Here is a 25,707-nt window from a genome sequence, read left to right on the forward strand (position 1 = left end):
TGAATTATCCTCAAACTTATAAAATGATGGTAATGTCAGATCTGAGGCTGTGCACAACTGTTTTTCATTATCTGCCAATATGTATGTGTATGATTAGAAAAGTCAGCAATGGCTTTTCGCTTTACTCTAATGTTGGTAATTTTTATATGTGAATGTTTAATTCCTATAAATAGAACAAATGGAAGGAAGCAAGTTGTCAGTGGAGACAACATTCCCAATTCAGTTAAGCACCTTAGATTGCTAAAACCTTACATTCATTTACCTTCATGTATTGTAGGAAGAGTTAATATTTATCTGTGGTGAAATGTATTTCATCATCCTTATGTGAAAAGAGCAGAAGCATTTCAACACATCGATTATGGCTATGTTTCTAAGGATCGGTTTGCTTGTCTCATTGGGCTGCTCTCCAGACAGACAGCCTTCTCCCTGCACTATTCAGTAAAGGGAGTTCACAACATCCAAAGTGCGTTAGGAAATTGCTTGCTAATTGGAAAGGGGAGGGAAGAGTTTTTACATTAGAGAATTGGTGGAAACCACCTAATGCATTCAAATTGGCATCACTAATGGTGGTGCAACCCAGCATCTGTGGTTCTTGATGTAATCTCATACAAAGGGCACAGCATTATCTGTGAATTTGTTTTTTCGTTTTTGTTTTTACACCAAGAATGTTAAAGTCTAATGAGGACCTTCAGCATGACTTTTAGTTTTTAGAAAGTGCGAGGATGTACAAACAAGTTAAATGACTACAGGGAAGCAACTGGGTAAATAGACTTATGATACTGTGAATGTTCCATACGAAAACTGACCTGGTCACTGAAAACCATTTGTTCTATTTTAAAGCAAATGAAATCCTTGGGAAACTGAGAAGGAAAATATTTGGAAGGCTGTTCAAGATTAAAAGAAATTAAAGAGACATAATAGCCTAATTAAATCATATTAGTTATCTAATGCAGTATGACAGGAACACTAAAATACAGTGAATTTAAAACAACAAACGTTTGTCATCTCAGTTTCTGAGGTGAGAAATCAGGACTCAGCCTGGCAAGATGCCACTGGGGTAAAGGTCTCTCTTGAGGTTGCAGTCAAGCTATTGTCCACGCTGGAGTCTCTCTGAAGGCTCAGCTGAGGGAAAGGGTGGGAGGATGTATTTCCAAGCTCATTCATGTGTGTGTTGGCATGCCTCAGCTCCTTGCCAAGGGAGCTTTTCCCCGGGGCTGCATCACAACAGGGCAGCTGGCTTCTCTCAGGGCACGTGATCAAAGACAGAGCAGAGAATGCCCAAGATGAAACCCATAGTCTTTTTATAGCTGAGTCTCAAAAGAGACATCCTGTCTCTTCCACTGAATTCTAATTCTTAGAAATGATTAAGTCCAGCTCAAATTCAAGCTTGGAGTGTAGCAGTGTTACACAAAGTTAAGAGACCTAGAGGCAGGAATCTAGGGGAGCTGTCTTACAGACTGACTACCAAAACAAAACAGAACAAAAACCTGGTTGGGTTTTAGTTTCAAGATAAAATCTATACAAGATATTTAAGAGGCAATTAGGAAAACCTGAATGTGAATTTGACACTAAATACTTTTAGGAAATTGCTAATACTCAGATCTCAATAATCCTGCATTTATTTAACAGAATATATTATTTAAAAGACACAAACTCGGGCTGGGGTTGTGACTCAGCAGTAGAGTACTCGCTTAGCAGGTGCAAGGCCCTGGGTTCAATCCTCAGCACGACATAAAAAAATAAAATAAAATAGAGGTATTGTGTCCAACTACAACTAAAAAATAAATTTTTTTTTAAAAGACACAAACTTGGATATTTTGGTACAAAAAACTATTATCCTAGTTTTATTTCCTATAACGTATTTCCTTAACACAAACACACACACATGTACATACAAATAAATAGATGGAAAAGTAGATGAAGTGATAACAATGATTAAATCTAGGTAGTGGCTAGTGGATATATATTGTCCTATTCTTTGAGTTTTTTTAGTCTGTTTGGAATTTTTTCTTAATAAAATCATGAACAAAATGGTTGTCCCAACTAGGCCAGGAAAGCAGGTTGCACAGAACTACACAAGCTTCTCAAACCTGAAATGACTATTCAAGATGTCTGCAAATATCTTGGAGTGTTTATGAGCTCACTTCTCCTAGGTGCACCCCCATTGCTGTCGAACCTATTATAGCCCTTCATACCCATGTTCACACAGTGAGCACTTGGGGAAAAGGGAAAATGATTTTCTGTGAGTCTCAGAGTGGTGATGTTCACTGCAGTGGATTTGATAAGTTCTGTACCCAGTTATGCTTTTCTACTCTTTTTAGTTTTGCTTCAGGATTTTTTTTTTATCAACTTTTATCCTGGAGCTCTCACATCTCATTTACCTCAATCTGTCTTTATCTCTCAATGTTTAAGACTATGTTCAAACACTCTCAGTAAGTCCTCTCTGCCTTCAGTGTGATTTGCATCTATTGGTCAGCTGTGTCTTTACTAGAGCCACTTACAAACCATTTAACAGTTTTCAGGTTTGAGTATTGGTGCTTTTTTTTTTTTTTAAGTCATATAATGCCCTGTGAATTTTATCTCAGACTGTTGGAGCCCATACACCAGTATTTGGAAACATGGCTTCTTCCTCCTGGTTCTCTTGCAGGGAATTGTGATATCCACAGCATTGTCATTTATTGAGCTGTTTTAAAATTGTTCTTTAAAAGCTGCTTATAATAATGTTCAACACTTTCCATTGTGAAATCCTATCCCCAGGAATAATTACTTAATCTGTGTTAAATTTTTCTGCCTTTGTTTTCTGAACAATTCCATTATCTAACCTTTGTTACATCTAAAATTCTTATTGACTGAGGTTTTTATAGTATTAATGTATGCTCTCCCAATGGTTGGTAAAATAAAGATTATTGATTGATTGAAATTAGGGAAGACTGATATGTGGCAATTCCTTCTGTTCTTAAGAATATTTGAGAGGAATAGTTTTTAATTCACATATATATTCAACTGAATCCAGGCTTCTTTCATAATCTAATCCTAAACATTTCAAATATGCCACTCAATATTTTTGTCTGACAACAAAATCACCATAAGTTCCCAGTAGAAAATGAACAAAATGCAGGAAAACATAAAGGGTAAAAATGATTCAAGGTGATTTCCTCTCCAAGGGTCAAATGAGAGCCTCTCTCAGGAAAGTAGGAACTTGGAGGAAAATCTGGCATGCCTAAGGTCTTTGGGGAAACTGAAGACATGTAACTTCTTTTGCCTTTCTTTGGCTGCTTACATATATTAAAAAATACATAAATAAAGGATAAAAGAAAATAAAAGCCATTTGCTAACACCAGGAAAATCATTGGTAACATTTTTTATCTATTTTAAATTGTTCTCCCTTCACTTACCAAGAGAAAGTAAATGAGATAAGGAGGACTTTTTGCAAATAAGAGGAAAACAAAAGAAGAAGACATAAAGAAAACAAAGAATAAAAGAAGCCTGGGAGCTGGAAAACCAATCCAAAGCTTCTGGTGGGCTCTTTACGTTTTCCCAAGACTCAAGTTACTCCTGTTTATTGCTATGCCATCCCTAGAGCTCCCTAAATTCCTACTGCCTCAGTCTCACAGTCTAGATGGCTAAGCTGGTTTTGCCTTTATCTCTGTTTTCTAGAAAGGGAATTGAATGCAATGGTGTAGGCATCCTTGTTCTTAAAAGAGACTTTCTGAAAAGTCCATATTTCTTTCATATACTTTTGTCAGAAATGAGTCAAGAGTGGCTGGGTACAAAGTGGGAATCTTAGAAAGAGAGGGAGAATACAAGAATAAATGAGAAGATATATTCCATTTTTGTTAACAGGAATTATCTCTAGATGTTGAGATAATGGGTGCCTTAGTTTTCTGTTTAGGGTGTATGTGTGCATTTGTAATTTGTAAATTTTCTATAATAAGCTTACATAACTTTTAAACAAGAGTTAACCTCTGTAAAATAGCTGAATGTATTTGGCATTTTACATTGTTCTAAATAATTTAACTATCCCTTTAAAAAAAATCTGTGTAAAAATCATACTGAAGTTTTAGTTTGAAGAAAGGAAATTTATCTTCCATAAAGACCAAAAAATTTTCCACTACCACAAAGTTTACGTGTAATAGAAACTGTCAAGCATTTACAAAGCTCTTGTTTTAAATTTTTGTTTATTACACAGAGCCATAGTTTGTCTTTCCAATGAGTAGAACTGGTGTTTATTAAACACTTCCATGTTCCAGGCAAATACAGCATCTACCTAAGATTCCCAGTCTACCTAATCATCTAAACCAAGAATCAGCAAACATTTTTGGTAGAGTCACATAGTGAATATTTTAAGTTTTTTGGAGTCAAGATGCACAAATCAAGAATATTATTTAAGTACTTATATAACCAAAATGAAAATAATTACCTCCCCTGAACCCCCAAACCTTTATAAGATGCACAAACCATTCTTAGCTCACGGGCAGTGCAAAATCAGATGCTAGTTTGCAGAACTCTGATGTAAACAATCCAGAGCAGTATCCAGACAGTGATTTGCTCATTTTGCAGATGAGCAAATATGACTTTAGAATGCTTGTCCATGCTCACAAGTAAACAGCATGGCCAGGATTATATTTGTGTTTATCTAATTTTAAAACCTATATGCCTTTTCCATTTGCCCATGTCATGGAACAAAAAGCACTATAAAGAAATATGGGTTTCTAATAGAAAACAAAACAGAACAAATAAACAAAACAAACACTTTCTGAAAGGAAGAGTTTTTCTAGGCCCTGCCAGGAAGGTTCATGTGGTCTGAAATCAGACACTCACCTGACTCTGTAATATACTTTAAAGGGAGTTAAGGGCCTCTTTAGGAAACCATGAATAAGCTCTTCAAAGAATGAGGCTATGTCTAGTTATAGGATTTATTTCATTTCAAGTAAAACTGGTCCTGCCCTTTGGTTTTAGTAAAAGCTGAAATCTTTGTGTTCAAAGGGAAAAGAAGGAAAGATAATCAATGTTTTAACTTTATTTGAAAATAGAGATTTTGCAGGGTTATAAACAGCATTTCCATTCTCTGTTCTATTTAAATGATGTTGTGATTGTTTCTTTAAAGAAAAGACTCAGCCGGCTTGGGTTGTCATCCAGGGGATAAACATTGAATGCAATGCATTAGTCATGAATGGCAAGGAGGGAGCTTGCTGAGCCTTGTGCTCTGAGAACAAGAGACTACAATTTGGTCCTTTGGGAGGTGTTTTTTTTTTTGTTGTTGTTTGTTTGTTTATTTGGTTGGTTTTTAATTTTTTTTTTAATTGAGCATGAATAGTTAGGTTGCCAGAGCAGCTTAAAAGTTCATTGGTTCTCAGAGGTTAGGGATCTGAAGACCCTCAGTAGGGATATAACCATTATTGAGCATATTTTAATCATAATCCCTCTGTTGAGCTTTCATGACTTGCCAAGTCTATTAAATAGATAGTTGTGAAATTCTAATTTTTGCAATAACGCTGATAGGCATGCATGCCCCAACTTCATAGATGGGAAATTGAGGCTGGTGAGATTAAATAATTTTCAAGGTCACACAGTTACAGATGGTAGGACAGGCATTCAAACACAGGTCTTAAACTCAAAGCTGGTACCCTTTGCACTATGCCTTATTGCTGCTTAGACTACTTAATGATAACCCAGAGGATTGTGTCACAAATGTGCACAGAATGTTTCTTTGACTGCTTTGACAGAATTTTACTAGTGAGATGGATATAGCATTTTCTGTTGGACTGGAAGTACAATCACAGGTATTTAATTTGTGGGCCTTGCATTCATGGAATATACTTGGGAAATGACATCTAGTTTTGAGGTTGAAGGTCAGATGTTAAGCTGCTAGAAAACTCCTGAGAAAATAAGTTTTTTTTTTTTTTCCTTTCTTTTGCTGTGGAGACTTGATGCCAAACAGCATTGAAAGAGAAGAAGTAGGTTGATTTCTCAGTTAACACGATTAAATAACACAGTCCAAATATAAAGATTGTCAAAGCACAATCTGTAGAAATGATTTGTTCTGATGGTAGAAATTGCTTTAAGATGGAGGTTAATAGGTTTTGTAAATTTTTCCTAAATAAAGGTTTTAGAATAAACCCAAGTCTTTTGAATATGGTAGTTGAAGGGATTAAAGAGTATGCTTTATTGGGCATTGAGGATTAGAAGTGGAAATATGAACAGCATTTTATGTTCTGAAGATGTTTACCTTTTGAGTTTCATCTTTTGCTATTAGTTATCACAAATTTTTTATTCCTGCCATAAACCTTATTTCCTCAAATGCACATTTTTTCTTTTTTTCCCATTGTCACTTTTTCCTGATCTTCTGTTGCCTGGTAGATTCTCACCCCCTCTCTACTGTGCCAGTGGTTTGTCATCCTCCCTGGGAATCCCACATGGCTAGAGTAGGGCCTGCCCCTCCTGACCTCATTGTCTCTCTCCTAGCATTTGTCACACTGCCCCCTGGTGTCTGCTCTCTGTTTTCCACTAGGCTGTGAATTCCTTGAGGGCAGAAACCATGTCTTTTATCTCCATAACCCACTTCCTGGTCCTTAGCACACTCTCTGCAAATGCTGATTAGATGACTTAATAATCTAGGGTTTATTTGACTTGTTTAATGATGCGTTTTCATTTCTAATTAACCTAACTTTTTGCTTTTAGAGAGAACTTTTAAATATCATTTTATCATAATGAAGGGAAATCTGCTACCTCAGTTATTTGGGTTTTGCTTTACTTTGGTTTTGTGGCCTTCTCTTACAAAGTCTTAAGTTTCAATATAACTCATTATAATGATAGTGATAATTGAAATATTTGTTAGTAAAAAGTATTTTGGAAGGTGATGGAATATATAGCCAATGATTCGGCATTTTAGGAAAAATTTATCATAGAACTAAACCAAGACTATAGTCACCTTTTAATAAGTTGTGTGTCCATGTAAACTTACTTAAAAACTTTGGGGCTAAATAAAACTATTTGTGGTTGCTTTGTTTTTGTTTTATTTTACCTGGAATAATAAGATGTAGTTAAATAGGTTCCATTGTATATCATTACCTATCCTATTACATTAGGGTTAATAGGCAGAAAATGGTTAAAACCATATAGAAAGAGACAGGAAATCTAAATGAATAATGATGGCCTATTCAACTTTGGGAAATTGCAGCAAAGTTTATTAAAGGTGGTTTCTTCTAAGATGCAACCAAATCTCCTATACTGATGTCAAAAGAGAGCCTTTCTCTTAAAGTCAAAGATAGAATTAGTTTTAGTTTGAATGTATGCTGCAACTAAATTAGCAATCTAATTTACTGGGGACCCATTGCCTTGTTTCTCTTTCCCCCCATTTTTTGTCTCTGAGAATGAAAAAGAGGATGTTTGGGGAATCTTTTTTCATTCCCTAAATTCTTAGAAATCCCAAATTCAAAAGATGGTGAGATTACGAATTTTCCAAACTGATGAAAAAAAATTGTACTCACCTGTAGGCCTCATGTGAGCCAAATGGAGAGTAATGCAAATGAAGGTGATCAAGTTGGTACTGAACTAAATAAATGTTCAAATGTTGACATGGACCCGTTTTTCTGACCACCACTGAGACTCCTCACTGGCCGCATTAATGACACATAGATTTGGGGGCTGATGGTTTTAAGGGAGATTCAAGAAACTGACTGTAAGAAAAGCTTCTAATTACATTGAGACAGTCTTCCAGATTGTAAATTGGCTCTGTAGTAGAAATGTATGATAAGTGTAAAAACCGACATCATAGACTGTCCCTTTCGACTATTACCATAAGCAAAGGGCTTGTTTGTTTGTTTTTAAACAGTTGCTTCTGCAGAGGTTTCAAGATTGCAATGATGCTTGAAATAAATATAGATGAAATATTCACAGTTATTTTTATTAAAAGCACATTTATTACCGTCCTCCGCAGTTCATTTCTGCACTCACTTAATTTCTTGTAGCTGTATTTTCCAATTTCACATTCAAAATGATGGAATTTAGCATAGAAGCTAGTAAATAAATACATCTTCTCATTCCCCTCCAGTCCATACTACTCCCACCATGTTTGAATGAAACATTTAATTCAGTTGATTGGTACAGAGAACAATTTCAATGTCTGTATTTAGAATAAAGTGACCGAAAAGAAAATGTTATGATCAGTAGAAGGTTATGACTCACTGATTTTACATATGGGTAATATTTTTGAAATATTGCTCATCTTTTGGGAAGTATGTGGTGATAAGAGTTCTCCCGAATACTAGCCACATAACTGAGATAAGCAGGGAGTTGACTTTGGTTTCCATAACTATGATTCAATAATCATGGTGGTTTACTAACCAATACTATGAAGAATTGTTCTTCACCTTTCTTCAGTAGTGTGGATGCCTACTTTCCTGTGGTAATAACACTGCCAAGTTCTTTAGATAAAATAGTGGGAACCCTTAACTACAGCTTCTCACTTACCTAACCCCATGAGGAGGCACCATGGGAATAGTTCCCCAGTCAGTAAATTATTTGAATGCAATTCATGATCTGTAGCAATTAATCCGTATTTTTTTTTCCCAAAGAACCTCATTTTAGACTACAGTTCAGGGATGCAATAGCTACATTTATTTTGTAATTCGTGAGGATGTCCCTTTAACTAATAGAGTTCAGTAAGTGACAGTCTTGTGTTTCTCCAAGGCATTTCAAATCTAGTTTTAATTAGATCAGCAGTTCAAGAACAAATTATTTGCCAAATGCAGGTGGCAGAACATCGCTTTTCTCCCTAATGTCCATCTGTGGAGTACTTTGAGACTTTGCTAAAATGATGAATTGATACGTCTGGTGGGAAACAGCTTGTTACCAAGAACAGTGGTATACATAAATGAAAAGCCCGCACTCTGTAACAGAGACCACAGGTGGTAGCTCATAATAAGGCATCTGTGGATCTTAAGGGTTTTTGAAACTGCCTGATTTTGTTTTCCGTTTTTCCATTCGACCAAGAGTATTTTTGTTAAGCTAATAATCTCATTTCTTAAAAGATCTGTTATATTATTAGAGGTAATGCCTTTGCATTTCAAATATGTCCAAGAGTCCTTTTTATTCTGACACTTTCTATAATCATGAATTGGCTAATAACTGATAAGGATCATGCAGTTCCTCCAGGGCTCAGGATAGCTTTTTTGTAATGCCACCTCTGTGTTTATTGAACCTGCTCTTTTAAGCAGAAACAATTATAATACAGAATTTACAACACTAATTTGGAAACATATGCTAGACTTTAGTCAATGAGCAATAGTATTAAAATATATTGAGTATTGATTATGAATTGCAGAATCCAGAAATCCCAGAATTTCAGAGTTGGAGAGAGCTTAGTTTATATAGTTCAGATCACCAATTGGAGAACGATTTTGTTTTCTTGTCACATTGCCATTTTTCACATGCTTAAATTCTTCCATTGGTACAGAACTTATCTCCTCTCAGAGTAGCTCATTGCATTTTTAGAATGCTTCCTGGCCTCTCCGTAACCTAACTCCAGTGAGTCAATCTCTCTGTCACTTAAAAGTGATTTCTTTGTGATTCACTTTATTTTTTCAGCAAACTTTATTGAACAGGGACTCGGAGCCTAGCACTGAACCAGATTTCAGGGCTGCGTGGATGAGAAGACACAGTCCTTTCCCCTAAAGAGTTCATAGTCAAGTGGAGGCAGCAGGAAAAGGAACAAAAAATTACAGTATATTGTGACAAATGCTATGTTAGGAGTGTGCAAGGAGTGTTGCATGATTATATTAAGGAAACACATGACCTGGATGTATGGATTACAAGCAGGCTTTTAGGAGGAGGTGAAATTTAATGTCAGTTCAGAGGAAGGCAGATGAATTAGAAATATTAAAACCATATAGCAGCAAGTATAAGTTTTTTTTTTTTTAAAGTTCTACTTCCTTGTGCAATTGAGTTTTCTAATTTATTTGGAAATGTCGTAAGTTTCTGCTGTGACTAAATTTGTTCAATCGAACAGCAAAAAGGAACAAAATATGGTTTTTGTATGTTGGAATTAAACATGGGCCCTTGGGTTTTATAACAACTACTTCTAGAGACTTTGAAACTATCCAGATTCTCAGCTAACACACATTGGACATTGGTCAGCCGGACTCTGTCACTGGGTAAGCGGATTCCAAATCAGTCTGATTCACACTTATGCTATGAGCTTTGCATACAGTATTTAATTTGATCCTCACAGCAGTGTTCTGAGTTGGGTACTAAAATCAGCATTGATGTTGTGGTTCTTCATAGACTAACAGTTATAAATAAGTAAAAATGTGAATCTGGGATTACTAAGGTGGAGCTCTATGACATGTAATATATCAAGGTCATACTCCAACTGATGACTGAATGCTATGAGAGCACATTCTCTGCACATGGCTTAAAACCAACAGAAGAGACCATTTATTTGTTATAGTAGAAGCTGGCTGAATGCAAGAGAAAGGGCACCCTCTTATACAGACTTCTTACTGCTTTTTCCTTCTGACCTTATTATATGTGGCTCTTGTGGTCTTGGTCAGTACTGGCAAACATATTTTATGGCACTGAGTTTGCTACTTGTCTTTGTTATAAGAAACAAAGATCCCTGCTTTCTATATAGATGGCCTTTATCACTGATTTTGAGAATGCTGCTAGAATTTTATGTTGGATAACAGATTTCATGTATGTGTATGTGTGTTAGATACATGTATTAATATGTATGAAGCCCTATGTGTGTGTGCACATAGGTCATACACTCTATATCATAAAATATTTTAAAAGAAATCTTGTATGTCATTTGTAAGAATTTATGTAATATTTCTAAAGCAGTGTTACCTGCTTTTTAATATCTTTTGACCCTCAGGTTACATTGAATGCTTACTCTAAGAAATTTGGAAATATTTCATATTTCTGGTAAAAAAATAAGAACATTCACAGACACCTTTTTAAAACTTTTGTGCAATTTTGAGATCAAATGATCATTTTGAATGTAATTTAGTGTAGAGTATCACCAGGTCATCTAGAGACATTGATGTTCTAGTATACTTTTATTTCCACTTTAGGAAATTATTAGGTTTTTAAATTTTTTAACTTATTCTTTTTATATGTACATGACAGTAGAATGTATTTTGACATATTATATATACATGTAGTATAACTTCCCATTCTTGTTGTTATATGATGTGGAGTTACACTATTGTGTATTCATGTATGAATACAGGAAAGTTAGTCTGATTCGTTTAATCCAAATATTGATTTTATAAGAATAATTTTCTCTCTACATTACAGAAGTTTGTTTTAGGTGCTTTTTTTTTTCAGAGAAAACAAAGTAAGATGATATCATCTACTTGTGTGGGGATGGTCACCCCACTGTGTGTATGATCATACCAAGTCCCTCAGTAGAAATTTTGTTGCCATAGTGATCACTTGGGATCCACTTTAATAGGCTATGCAGGCAGCTCAATCTAAAAGTCTTGCTTTCAACATTGTCTTCAAATCAGTGTAGTGAGTGACTGATTTAAATAAATCCTCAGAGGAGGGGAACAAGTCAAATCTTAAGTAACAGCAGCCACATCTCTTCTATGTTGCTCAGTTTGTCACCTGTCTCTTATGTGCTATACCCATCACAGGGCTGGAATCAAAGACTGTACGACATTGCCTGGCTTTGGAAACAGAATTTCCAACCCTGATTCTTGACCTTACATGTGAAAAAATATGGAAACTGGGAATCAAAATTATAAGAGTGGGAAAAAGAGTTGAAAGACTAATAGGAGGGAGAAAACATAATATAGCTTATGCAAACATTATGATTATTAGAATTTTGCCCCAATGATACAACATATAGTTTTAAAAATATTTCCCTGGACTTTTTATAATTATTACCAACTTTGATAAATTGTACTTGTATCTATGTTTATTAATCTTGAACCAATTAGTTATCCCTAAAATAAAATGTGTGTTTAAACTTTAAGTGCATTTGTAAAAAGTAATTTGTTACACAATGCTATTCTCCTTAGCTTTTGGTAGCAAGGATAAATGTGATTTACTCATAAGTAGGATGAAAGAGCATCAGGTTGGGACACAATCATGGAGACATGTTGGTGGCAAACAACTAAACAGGCCAGTAAATAGCTCAAAAGTTAAATTCCAGGTCAGGAGTATGTCAAGAGATAGAGGGAAAAGATGTCATACAAAATCAAGAACAGGAGTTCACATGTGGTCCAAACAAAATGAAGTATGCTCAGCTGGTTACCTTGTCAGTATTTATTGGTGTATAATAAGATTTTAACAGTGGTTTGTTCACCTTCTGACTATAGCCCTCCTTGGTCTAAGGCTTATTTTTTAAAAGAACATGTTTTTTTTCTCTCTCCCCTCTCCCCCTTCCTAACAAGATTTGGGAGACATTTGTCTTTTCTTCCCCTAGTTAACAGTCCTTGAACACACCCACTACAGGAAGGAGATACTGCTGAGGATCTGGGAAGTGAAAATCTCCCAAATTAACAAATGAATCCTAACACCCACCACCCCGGGGCACACCTGGAATGTCACCAGTGAAGAGTTTCTTTAAAACCCCCCAGTCCCTCCTGATGGGGAGCGTCACAGCCTTTGAGACAGGAGTCCCTGTGTTTCTCCTTTGCTAGCAAAACAATAAACCTCCTTTTTTCTCTGTCGAAAAACCTTGTCCTCATTATTAAATTGTCATTAATTGGCATTGGGGACAGGGACCAAGCTTTTAGTTGCAAATTGTTAGAAAATACCTTTTCAGAGATACCAAGCATCCTCTTCCTTTATTGAGATTGCTTTAAATTTTATTATATCATCATATATTACTTTATTGATTTTTCCAATTCATTTTAAAGTAGGTATGAAGAAAAATAATTCTATCTTGGTTTTATTTAGAAGTTTAAATTTGCGGTGGTCCAAGTACTCCATCAATCATCCATTGCTCTCCTATATCTTCTAACCTCAAAATACACTCATCAGCTCTTACTATACTTGTTTTGCAGATTCTTTCCTCATGCATGTCTGACAAAGGACTGTTTCCCTAAAGATAATGAATGCTGGTGAACTTCCAGCTTTCCCTACACTTTTCCTTTGATCTGAGGTGCCCTTTGTCTCTTCTGGTGCTCTTTCTAGATATTGTCTTTGCAGATGTTATTCTTCCTGCAAGGCAAGCATCACCTCTGGTTGGTGCCTTTCCTGGTTACTCTGTCCAGATGTTGCTCAGGGTGTAATGTCAGTGTTTAGTGTGTTTAACAGGGTTTCTTTGTTAAAAGCCACTGGATGTTAGTTTGAATCTTGGTGCTCTCTCTACCTAGTGTATTTTAAGTTTAAGAAAGTCCTTAAGCAATCATTTCCTTATGTGTAAAATGAGGAAATCAGATTAATAGCATCATTTCAAAGTTGGTATGAAAATGAAATGAATCTGACATATAAATAGGGGACAAATGAATGAGTTTTTATCATTACTAGGATGGCACTTTGTATTACCAGTCTTTTTCTTGTGTTACCACTAGAATATCCACTTCTTGCCCATAGGAAATGTCATTATTGTATAATCTTACTTCTTGTGTAAGACTGATTTTTTACCTGCATTTGTACATCAGCTTTTTCTTGAAGGAGATCATCATACTTGGTAGTTTTAGTTTTATAATATTTTTAATATATATAATATTGTATAGGTAGTCAACTATTATTCATGGCTACTTATTGGAGCTATAATCCCCAGAATGCCCTTTATAGAAAGTAATTAATGTGTATTAGTTGATTGATGCAGTTCCTCTGTCTGAACAAGCATTTCTTAGAAGAGCTTTTAAAAAATGTAGGTTATTTTTTGCTTTTTATCTTTCTGATTTTCTGCAATAGAAAGTTATGTGCTAATCTAATCCTTAATATAATCCAAGGACCAGCTCTCCAACAGGGGAAAATGATACACACACATATGTAGCCAAGCAGGTATCTAAGGTGTTTTTTCTTTTCTGTCTCCCTCCCCCTCCCCCTTTCCCTTCCTTCTCCTCCTCCTCCTCCTCCTCTTCCTTCTCCTCTTCCTCTTCCTCTTCCTCCTTCTTCTTCTTTAAATTGAACCCAGGAGCACTCCAATGCATGACTATGTCCTTAGTCTTTTTTATTTTTTATTTTGAGACTCGATTTTGCTAAATTGCCCAGAATGACCTTGAACTTGGAATCCTTCTTCCTCAACATCCTCAGTACTCAAATTAAGGGTATCTGGTTAGGTTTTTAGACATCTTTAGAATGTCCAAAGGTAATGTTCAAAAGTAAATGCTGCCTGTAGTTATTGCTAAAAGAATCCATAGAGGTAACTATCATTTCTTCATTTAACTTGAGGTGCTCAGTTATGTCATTTTTTCATGTACTCTGAAGTTCTTGGTCCCTTCCTAAGCCAAAACTTTTTACCTGATGAACAAAATAGAAAAACTATTATTTTACTTCTATTTCTGCTATCCTGACAAAGCACTAACAAACAGTAAAACAACCAAAGAAGGAAAAACTGGTAATTTGTACCAATGCTTGAATATATGCCTTACCTCTGTTGAGGTTTCATCATATAAATTGATGTTGACAAAATTCATCTGCTATATGGTCCATGACCTTTACCACCATCAAAGAAATCAAAGAATGGGAATACACCAGTGTCAGGGTTTCCATGACAACTCTAATGCAACAGTTTCATTAGCTTAATTTCAATCTCAAAAGGATCAGAGACTTCTGATTGTTTTCCTCTTCACTGTATTAGCATATATAGATTGTTATATAAATTTTTGTGTTTGCATTCATCTGTAGTTGCAGAACTGGACAACTTGTTCTTGATATGTATGTTACCTAGGCCTTTGCTGACTCTCAGTGATGCTACCCATTCTCTTTTGTTTAGATATAATTCACATCTACTCTTTTCTAGCTGTTGATTTAAACAGGTTCCACAGTCCCTCTTAGCCTTTGTTTCCTCCTCTTTAATATGAGCTAATGAAATAATTCACTTTGTAAAATGGCTATTTGTTTATTATTATTATTATTATTTTTTAGATATACATGACAGTAGAGTGTATTTTGACATGTTATACGTACATGGAGTATAACTTATTCTAATTAGGATCCTATTATTTTTTAAAATTTATTTTTATGTGGTGCTGAGGATTGAACCCAGGGCCTCACACGTGCTAGATGAGCATTCTACCACTGAGCCACAACCCCAGCCCAGGATCCCATTCTTATGGTTGTACATGATGTGCAATTTCACTGGCCATCTATTCACATATGAACATAGGAGAGTTATGTCCAATTCATTCTACTGTATTTCCTATTCCTATCTCCCCTCCCTTCCTTCATTCTTCTTTGTCTAATCCAGTGAATTTCTATTTTTCCCACCCCACTCATTATTGTGCATTAACATCCACATATCAGAGAACATTCAGCCTTTGGTTTGGGGGCATTGGCTTATTTCACTTAGCATGATGATCTCCAGTTCCATTCATTTACTGACAAATATCATAATTTAATTCTTCTTTATGGCTGAGTAGTATTTCTCTCTCTCTTTCTCTCTGTGTGTATGTGTATCACATTTTCTTTATACATTCATCTTTGAAGGGCACCTAAGTTTGTTCCATAGCTTAGCTATTGTGAATTGAGCTGCCATAAGCATTGCTGTGGTCACAGCACCATAGTATGCTAATTTTAAGTCCTTTGGGCATATGCTGAGGAGTGGGCTAACTGGGTCAAATGGTGTTTTCATTCCAAGTTTTCCAAGGAATCTCCATATTGCTTTCCAGAGTGGTTGCACCAATTGGCAATCCACCAGCAATGCATGAGTGTACCTTTTCCCCACATCTTCACCAGCATTTATTGTTACTTGTATTCTTGACAATTGCCATTCTGACTGGAGTGACTACTCACAAAACAACACAAGATTTAATACATAGGATGTACTAAATAAATGGTTGTTTTATTCATTGGTTAAATCTTTTAAAAATGTGTCAGACCTCTGAAATAAATCCTAGCAAAGAGCTGCTTTTTCATCTCCTCTTAGTCTATTTTAAAAATAACATTAGAAATAAATGCATTTTGGCAATTGATTCTTTGAAGGTTTTATTAATCCTCAATATCTCCAGTTTTGAACAACAAAATCTTGGTCTTGGTTGCCAATATTCATTGTTATCACTGTCAACTGTTTTCCAGTGCTGCAGAGAGGGTAGTGTATCCTTTCTATAACAGTGTCCTGTTCTCCTTGGTATCCTCTTAAATTGCTTGAAGAGATTTTGATGCCAGCAGTTCAAACTAAAGAATGTTTATGTAGGAATGTTGAACAACAGTAGTCACTTTGGAAATGAAAGGATTTGATCTTCAAATGGAAATATCTATCTTGAAGTGGGATCATAAATAAATTTGCAATCATGCTACTTCAGGTAGCAAAAATGCATATACAACTGATGCTACTGGAATTGGTGACGTGCAGCAAGCATTCTGACTTCAGGGAGCTTTCTTTCTTCCTTCATTTATTTATTTATCTATTTAAGAAAGAGTACATGAAGTGGGGAGTAGGGTGAAGGAAAGCAAATAACCAGTCACAAGGGCCTTATCCTAATAACCGCTCAGCTCTTTACTAATAGCACTTAGTGGCCTCACCACCTTGGCCTCCCTGGATCTCAGGATTCAGTATTTTGGAGGATATCATATGCTAATGATCTATGACGTTACTCCTACTTCTGCTATTCTGCAGTTCTGATTCTGAAAATAATTTAGTCAATTTAGAAATAATTTGTCCAGGTTTATCTGTCATTATGAAATAAGCAATGTTATTTGTCAATCAAAACCACAAATACAGAGCAAGAGACATTATTGAAAGCAAATATGCCTGTGAACTTTCAAAAAAGAAAATTTTCTTGTTGCAGAATGAGAAAGTGATTGGCAAAGAGGTTGAATATTACAAGCCTATTTCATTATTTTTGAAAGAGAAAATAAATGGAATTTTATCTCTAAATGTGATAACTTATTAAATTCAACAAAAGAAAACTGATACTATTACTCATGATTTAATTACTCATTGCAAATGATTTTCCAGATGACTTAAAGATTTTATCTATTAGAAGCACATTGATTTATAAACTATATAAACTATTGGAAACACTTAACAATAAATGTTTTTCCCTCTAGATTAGCTTAATTTAATGATTTTAATCTCATGACTTAACATCATAATGGTAGGTTTTTTCCTCTTTTCCCAACCATGTAGAGGAAAGTGGTAAATTAATTACTTTATGACCCTCTTTTCTCCAAAGAGAGTTAATTTTGTTGGCCTATTTATTAAAGTTGCACCTATACATTAAACAGACTCATTTGCTCCTCTATTTCAGGATTTTAAAAGATATTCACTATTTACCTCAATCTTTATCCCTCTAAATTTCCTTAACCTTTTATTAGAGTGTTGCACTGGCAATTGCTAATGAGAGAACCAAGAGAATCCTAGGATGCTCTCCAGTGTAGCAGCAGGAGGCATGGAAAAGTAAAGATGGGCTCCTGCTAAATTTCAGGGGGGGGGTGTATTTATTTTAGCAGTTATTGCCAAATAACTTTTTCCCTCATTTTTCCAAATACACTAATTTTGCCTCTAATTGAATTGGTGTGTGTGTTGTGTGTACGTGTTACATTATGCAGAGAAACAAATTAGTACAATTAAAAACAACCACCATCATCCAAACTTAAATTTTAATAACAGCATATTATATGGTCTATGTTTTTGTTTTTTCTTTTTGCTTCTTAATTTTGTGTTCAAAATAAAATGAATAATAACACTTGGACAGCTTTAATCTTGTTCATATGTTGACATATTGCATTTTCAGGCTTACTGCTTCGCAAATTCTAGCTAAAGTTCTGTAAGAGGTGTTTACATGTCAATTTAGAATGATGGTCTAAGGCTGAAGAGTATTGGGGGAGTAGAGACCCAAGTACTGTGTGTGTGTGTAGGTTTTTGTTAAAAAATTGATTTGTATTCTTTTGGTATTTTCTGAATACTTTCCCTTTCTATTGTTTTTCCCTGTTCCAGTCCTCTCTGTTGCAATAAGACCAATGGTCCTTAAAAGTTGATTGCACCATATCATTTTATTACTAGAAACCTTGCAATATTTCCATGCTAAAAATTTCAGTTAAAGTTCTAGTCTAGTAGCAATAAGCAACTGTGTTCTCAAACCAGTTGGTGCTTCTTTTTCTTCCCAAAATATACATATTCTCTGCTTTGTCCAATTATATCTAAATGTTCTTTGCTTTCTAATGCTATCAAAACCCTGCTCCACATATCATCCTCCCATTCTCCCCCACCTCCACTTTTACCCTTTTTTAGTTATTGTGTAGGTGAAAGAATGTTGTGTTTTGAGTGGAACAGACATGAGTTTAAATTTTTGACTGCTACATAATAGAGGAATAATCTGGAGAAGTTACTTAGCCATTTGAAAATTTTATCATATTCATCCAGAAAATGTATATTAAATGATTAGATAAATATCAAGGTACTCAATGCATAGATAGATTTATTTCCTTTCTTTCTGCTTATTCTTGATTTCTGGTCTAATCTTGATTCACTTCAAAATTACGGTTCCTTATCTCTGTCTCACATCATTTCTACATGATAACTCAGATTTTGTTTTTCTCCCATTCCTCAAACTCTGTGTATTTGTCCTAGAGTGATCCACTGACCTCTATTCAGTGGCCTATTAATTTTATACCAGTGTCCCTTTCCATTCTTGCTTTGCACTGTACCCTAATCCAACCATGAGTGACTGTTTTTTAATAATCTTGAAGGCAAAAACATCTTTAGAATAATTTATCAGAAACAGGATCCCTACCTAAAAGTTTAAATATATCCATGAAGCATTTGTGATATTATCATATTCCCCTCCAGAAAAAATTTATTTTTTGCTTCCATCAGCAAGGGGTAAGAGTGATTATTTACTTAAAGCATTGATACATGTTATGCTTTTATGGCTTGGATTTTTTCCTGTCTAAAGGGTGAGAAATAGTAGCACCTGACAGTGTGAAATTGGCATTTTTCTCATCATGGGTAAGGTTATTTATCTTTTATATGCTTAACAGCTATCTGCTTTCTGTTGATAATAACTTCTTCCCATTTTTCTGTTGGGCCACTGGCCTTTTTTTATTTATTTGAGTGAACTTTTTACATATATACTCAACTAGCTCTTTGGAATGTAATGAAAACATTTGTTTCCCCAGTTCTTTAATTTTGCTTATGGTTTCATTTTGATATGCAAAAAAGAAAAGGAGAAAGCTTTTTAAAATTGTGATGTGGTGAAATTTGTGCTTTTGGTTTTGAGACATAATTAGAAAGACTTTTTACCTTCAAGATTATAAAGTGTGAAAAAAAATGTCTTAGGGAAAATTTAGGGCATATAAATATAAGAGTCAAACAGACATACATTACTGCATGTAGCTAGGCAGTAGATCTCTAATCTACAACAACTCCATGTGGCAGTGGGTGATGTGTGTATTTTAGAAATGAAGGAACAGGAGCTTACATAAGTAGTGAGCCACCTAAGCCAAAAGTGAAAATCAAGTTTGACCCTAAAAGCCAGTCCTGTGGCTCATCCTATATACACAATCATTCATAAAAATGCCTCATGTGTACAGTATAAATAAAAATCACCAATTGTCTAAATTCAAAGAGAATTAGGAACAACTACTTCAATCCATGAGTTTTATCAGAAGCTTCCTTGCAGTTGGCATACAATGATATATTTTAGATGTTTATGAATTTGAGTAATTCTGGCTTTTCACATGTTCCTAGACATTTTAATGTACATACATTTTAAGTATAAATAGAGATGTGTTTTTTTAATGAGTTACTATAAAAATAGGTTACAATTTTACCAATTCCTCCAAGACAGGAATGTCATCTTTTTAACTTTTCTGTATTTTGGAAACTAAAGAAAATACAGAGATAATTTTTGACTTTCTTCCTTGTACTCCACTCCCTCAGACTGGCACATACACAGAACATGATCATAGATTTGCATATGTTATAGATAAATGTAATCAAGGAATAGTGATATTGGCATCTTGCTCCAAATCATAATGCTGGTCAAGAACAGAAAAAGAACTATTCAAGTGTTCTTTCTAATGTATCTTTGTATCTCACCATCATATTGACATTATATGTTTTAGTAAGCATTTCTTGAGTAATTATTATATGCCAAGAAGTATTCTAAGTTGTGTACCATGGATAGTAAATAAATATTTTATGTGTGCCTAAACCTCAAATAGGAAACAAAATTACAAAGAATTATCCAAATTTCAGACTGAAAATTAATGTTTGCATCTGCTGTGTATGATCCGACTTCACAAACATGTTTGTATAAACTAAAACACCTGCAGAACTAGCTAATGTCAAGCAAAAATAAAACGCTCATTATATGCATTGCACAAAAAGAGAAGTGTATTTTAAACCACTTGCAACTGTGTATTAGTACAATGTCTACATTAATCTTGTGAGAAGATTTTTTGTTACCAATATGCCTTTAGCAGACAGCAGTGATTTCATGAATCTTAGCAAGAGTAGCTTAAGCATGTTAGTCAGGAAAACAATAATCTTCCAAAATACTAAATAACTATACACTATTTCATGGGATTTGGCATTTTATATCTGAGCTCTGCAGGCAGACATCATGCTCGAATGTGTGATCCGGGCATTGTAAAAACCTCAAGGAAAAGGCCAATTTGGTAGAGAAATAGCCTCTACTGCACTAAACAGTCTTTCCACAGCTGGTTATTTCATCACAATACTGGCCTTTTATTGTCATTTTGGGGGTGTTTATAAGTTTGCTGTCTTAAGCATTTGTCCCTTTCCCCAAGTTCACATTTGTTGTTGTTGTTCAAATAGTAAGTGGCAAATGCAGACTTACAAAAACATTTTCATTTCAAAAACAGCAATTTTTTTCCCTAAATTCCTCCATGAATAATATTTTGGAAGTTAAATGGCAGGACCTCTTGACTCTTCTATATGAAAATTGATGATACATTTTGTAACTGAGGTTTGGGAAGCAAAGTAGGGAAGAACATTTAACTTTACATTTGATGTTTGAGTGGTAGTCATTCAGTCAGTTGGTCCACATGCATTTACATCTTCTGTGTGCCAGTATGTTTACTAAGGTAGAGTACTTTAATACTCTCATTTTGATTTAACATATTTGGATTTCTAAAAGCAAAAACAAAGCCAGAGTAACTTAGAACAAGCCCACTGAGAAGTCTAATTGAGTAATAACATCTAATTGCATCAATATCTCTATATAGTGGTGGGTAGAAGAATATTTGTCCGTCCACTCAGGAACCCAGGACTGAAAAAGGCATAATTTGTACCATGAGTACTCTGGGGATTTGTTGAGTTAGCAATAAATTGAAATAACCACTGTATTAATCATAAAGAGGGAATATTAAATTATATATTATGGAATACAATACAATCGTTAGCAAGCAAAGGGCAGATATCTGTGTGCAAAAAGGAAAAGAGAACTCTGTTACAATATTAAGTAGGAGAAAATGAGAAGGAAAAGTAAGTTTTCAAAAATATGTAAGAAAGAACCTTACCCTGTATACCATGAATTATTTTGAATAATTTAGAATGGGTATAGGAGGATGGAGATATACCAAACCATAGTTAGCATAAGTTGGGGTGGTAGAGGAAAAAAATGAACTTTTCCCCAATAAATTACCACATTTAAAAAATAATTTTGGTTCAAATTTTTAAATTAAAAAAAATCAATATAAATGTATAAAAATATGTGAGAAAATACACTGACTAAAGGTCTTCCACCCACCAGCAGTTAAACAGAGTGCACATATATGGCTTTAAATAGATAGGAGAGCTAGAAAGGGAGGCGGGAAAGAGCACTGTACCTGATAAACTTAGATTACTGCAAAGAGATAAGTGTTAAAAAAATTTTTTAAAGCAGCTGTAGCAAGTGATAAATTGGTTTTTAAAAATATTCAATTAAGTGCTTTGAATTAATCAGTGTAATGTTGTAAGGTTATTATTCTTATCACTGTTAGTAGCATATTATTTCTTAGGTTGTCAGATTTAGAAAAAAGTGGTAATAGATTGATAGGTTTCAAGGATTCTGTTAGACCCTCCATATTTGTGTGTGATTTCAAGTATTAAGCAAGCGTTAACTGAGCCCTGACCTGTCCCCTGTCTCTTATCTGATATGTCTCCAATATAGGAAACTGCATATCAGACACTCTGGTGTTCCTATTCTAGGGTAGCTGGAGATGTTCTTGGTGGTAAGGGGAGGGATGGAGGAAACACCCTTCCTTATTGGCTCTCTAAAGTTGAGTTTGATAACTTTATAATGAATTAGCCTTCCTGGTTTTAGAAGTTGAGTTTAAGTTAGTGCACCCGTCTTCTGCTACTCCGTGTGAACTGTGACTACAATGTTCTGCTATGAATACTACTATTATCTTATATTTTAAACACATCAATTCTTAGTCCAATAAGTTATTTTGTAAGCATGGAATTGAATTTATTTCTAAATCCGAACAATGAATCATTGTCTCCTACTTGAAAGACCTTTTTTTTTCCTTCCATTTATGATATTTTCACTTTGAATTAAGATGATCCACTGGTTTTCCTAAGAATCAAATTTCAGTGCTACTACATAGAAAACACCAAAACATCATCAAGGTGAAATTCTGTTAGTTTGGAGTCCCAGGAAAAAGCATTCATTGGATGATGAATCCTCCTTCAAAATAAAAACAAATAAATTCATATGTATCAGTGTCCTACTGCTGCTGTAACAAATTACCACAAACTTGGTGGCTTAAAAAAACACAAACTTATCATGTTACAGTTCTAGAGGCAAGAAGTCCAAAATAGTCCATACAGCGCTAAAAATAAAGGTTTTAGCAGGGATGGTTCCTTTCAGAGGCTTCGGAAAAGGTTATGTTCTTTGTCCCTTCCAACTTGTAGAGCTGCTAGCATCCCTTTGATTCTGGCTGCATCCCTATAATCTCTCCTTGCATTGTCACATCACCACCTCTCTTCTGCAAATTCTTGTGCCTCTCTCTTGTGATTACCATCGTGATTACATTTAAGGCCTACCCAGGTCATCCAGGGATATTTCCTCACCTCAAAATCCTTAATGTAATCCCCTCTACACAATCCCTTTTTCTATGTAAGGTAAGATATTTTACAGGTTTTGGAGACAAGAACATGCATATCTTTGGGAGGCCTTTATTTGACCAACTAATCCAGGTTAGAATTCTATTCTGTACTTGCTAGCTAGGCAAAGAAGAAACATCTTTGAATTCAGGCAACAAATATTTTTGATATTCACTGGAAAGCTCTTTGCTAATTCTTCATGAGAAGCCACCTAGTTAGCAGTTAGTTGGGCTGCCAGGGATCCAGTACTAGCTCCATTAGTTGCTAGGTATGAAAAAGTTGCTCATGTGAACTCAAACATCTCCATTTTGTTCCAGTTTCCTCTTCTGTAAGGTGGCCATGATAAATGCCCAAACACAGAAGGTGCTCAGCTAACTATAGCTACACAGCTTTTACTGTGACTACAGTTGAGATTGGTGTTCCTTATAGTGATCATGCTCACAGCTATAACGTAGTGTAGCCTTTTGAGATGTCATCTTTGCTTAATTTTTATACTTCATTTGATTATTTGGAAGGGGGTGCAATTGGATTTTTTTCTTTAGAGGTTTCTATCTTTGCTCTTTTGGTGAAGCAGAAGAGCTAGGCAGTTTTAGAATGTGTTAATCCAGAGTCACCTTTTGTTCTGGCGGATCACATTGTATAATACTGTTAGTAAGATGAGTAATGCCTTTAACTTGTGAACAACTGATAACAGTAGTAATGTTCACTTAGGTCCTGAATTATTATTTTCAAAGCCTTTTTACATCTATTATCTCTTTTGATATCAGCACAGACACCTGCATTCTGTATAACTTTAAAAGACACCAGAATCACTTCTCTGCTTTTAGCCACTGTTGGTGGACAAAACTGTTGGCATAAATACACTGCCCACCAGGAAGGGGCGCACATTTTAATAAAGGATAGTTCAAATTGTATACTGTGATTTTCTTTTTCCTGTGGAGTGAACAGCAGTTAGGGCTGGAGGAGGAGAAGAGTTAATCGATTCTGGTTTTGTTTGTGTGCTTCCTGATTTTCTTTTCAGGGCATTCAATGAAAGAGAAATAAACTGCTTATTAGATTGTTTAAGGCTATACTGAAATCCTTTCTCTTTGGAACCAGTTTTCAAAGCCTTTTCTTCTCAACATTTTTTCTCTTTAAAGATAGCAAAATAAAAACGCATTCAGAACACATTCCAATCAGGGTTTTTTGAAAGCGATGGAGAGAACATCATTGTAAGCTCTGATCCCCAACCCCAACCACAGAGAAAACATGCTAAGCAGGAACCTAAGTTTACTCTTAGTGTCAAAAGAACTGGAAAAAAAAATTGCGAATGCTGTCACCTAGACTCCCTGTGTTATTTTGAACTCTGGTCAGAACTGACAAGAAGCTTGTGTTTACTTGAAGGTGGGAAAAATCCATACTGCAGAATACCCAGATTTAATGACATGCCAGGAAAGTATGAGAGAGAGAAAAATATATTTTATCCCACTTACTATTACTTGAAAATTCAGGATTCTCTTGAAATCTGAGCAAAATATCAATGGGACTTGATTTGAGCATTTTTGAATCCCTAGACATTCAGTCATGAATCTTTTCAAGGCTACAAAAACAAACAACAACAACAAAACCCTAACCTCTTTAAAATACTTTGTGTCTCCAATGTCATATTGTACACAGGAAGCATGGTGTCTATTCACATCCTTGTGAATCTGAGCATCTGTGTGTTTATTAGCAAATATTTATTGCCTGCTTGCCATGTTCCAGGTGTGTTGCCGGGAACAGGGAAGGAGGCAAGACATGATTCTTACCCTCAAAGAGTTTACACATTTAATTTAGTAAAAGCATTTCAAATATGCTCTGTGTTACAGGCCCTTCCCATTATGCTTCAGACATCTTTTCACTGAATTGCTGATCCTTATGGATCTGCTAGGCCTTGTGTCAATATGCAGCAGTTGTTTTTCTGGCCCCACACTCTGCCTTTGAGAATCTCTTGGCTTTCCTTTCTCTGTGTTTCCAATGGATCCATTAGGAAAAATTGTCCCTAGCACTGTGCTTGCCTCCCACCCCGCAAAATGGCCTATTTGCTAGAACAAAAATATCTGCTTATTTGAGAAAATGAAAAGGACCCTAGAAAAATAATAATCCTGATATTACATGTTGAACTGAAGATTTGCACAATGACCTGGGATTGGTTTAAATCTATGAATCTGATTTCCTCCAATTTACTGTGCATTTGTGTATTTGCACAGATGTTCCAACATGCTGATTTGAGCTCTTTTCAAAGACCCAGTTTCTACCTAGAATTATAGCACTTGCTGACATATACTCACACCTGTGAACAACTAATAACAGTAGTAATGTTCACTTATGTCCTGAGTGCTGTGTGCTCAGGTATTAAACTCAGGAAGATGTGTAAAACCTCTAAACAACTCATTAGGGCTTTAATCCAAAAAGAGAACAAGGGATCTTTCTGTTTGTAGTCTTCAACAGAGTTTGTAAGAGTTCCCTTTACATGTTTCACTGTATTAGATGATATACTTTTA

General features: G+C 35.2%; 1 protein-coding gene and 1 non-coding gene across 3 annotated transcripts in view; both read left to right on the forward strand.

The window, feature by feature from the left end:
- The window catches only part of Prkg1 (protein kinase cGMP-dependent 1), a 1,169,615-nt gene that overhangs the window by 791,657 nt on the left and 352,251 nt on the right, over positions 1-25,707 (forward strand). The window lies entirely within an intron of this gene.
- On the forward strand, positions 3,141-3,284 carry LOC113197995 (small nucleolar RNA SNORA67). The gene has a single exon (XR_003302780.1). It is a non-coding gene; the product is annotated as a small nucleolar RNA SNORA67 (small nucleolar RNA).

This window comes from Urocitellus parryii, chromosome 5 (genome assembly GCF_045843805.1).
Source record: "Urocitellus parryii isolate mUroPar1 chromosome 5, mUroPar1.hap1, whole genome shotgun sequence".
Lineage (NCBI taxonomy): Eukaryota > Metazoa > Chordata > Mammalia > Rodentia > Sciuridae > Urocitellus > Urocitellus parryii.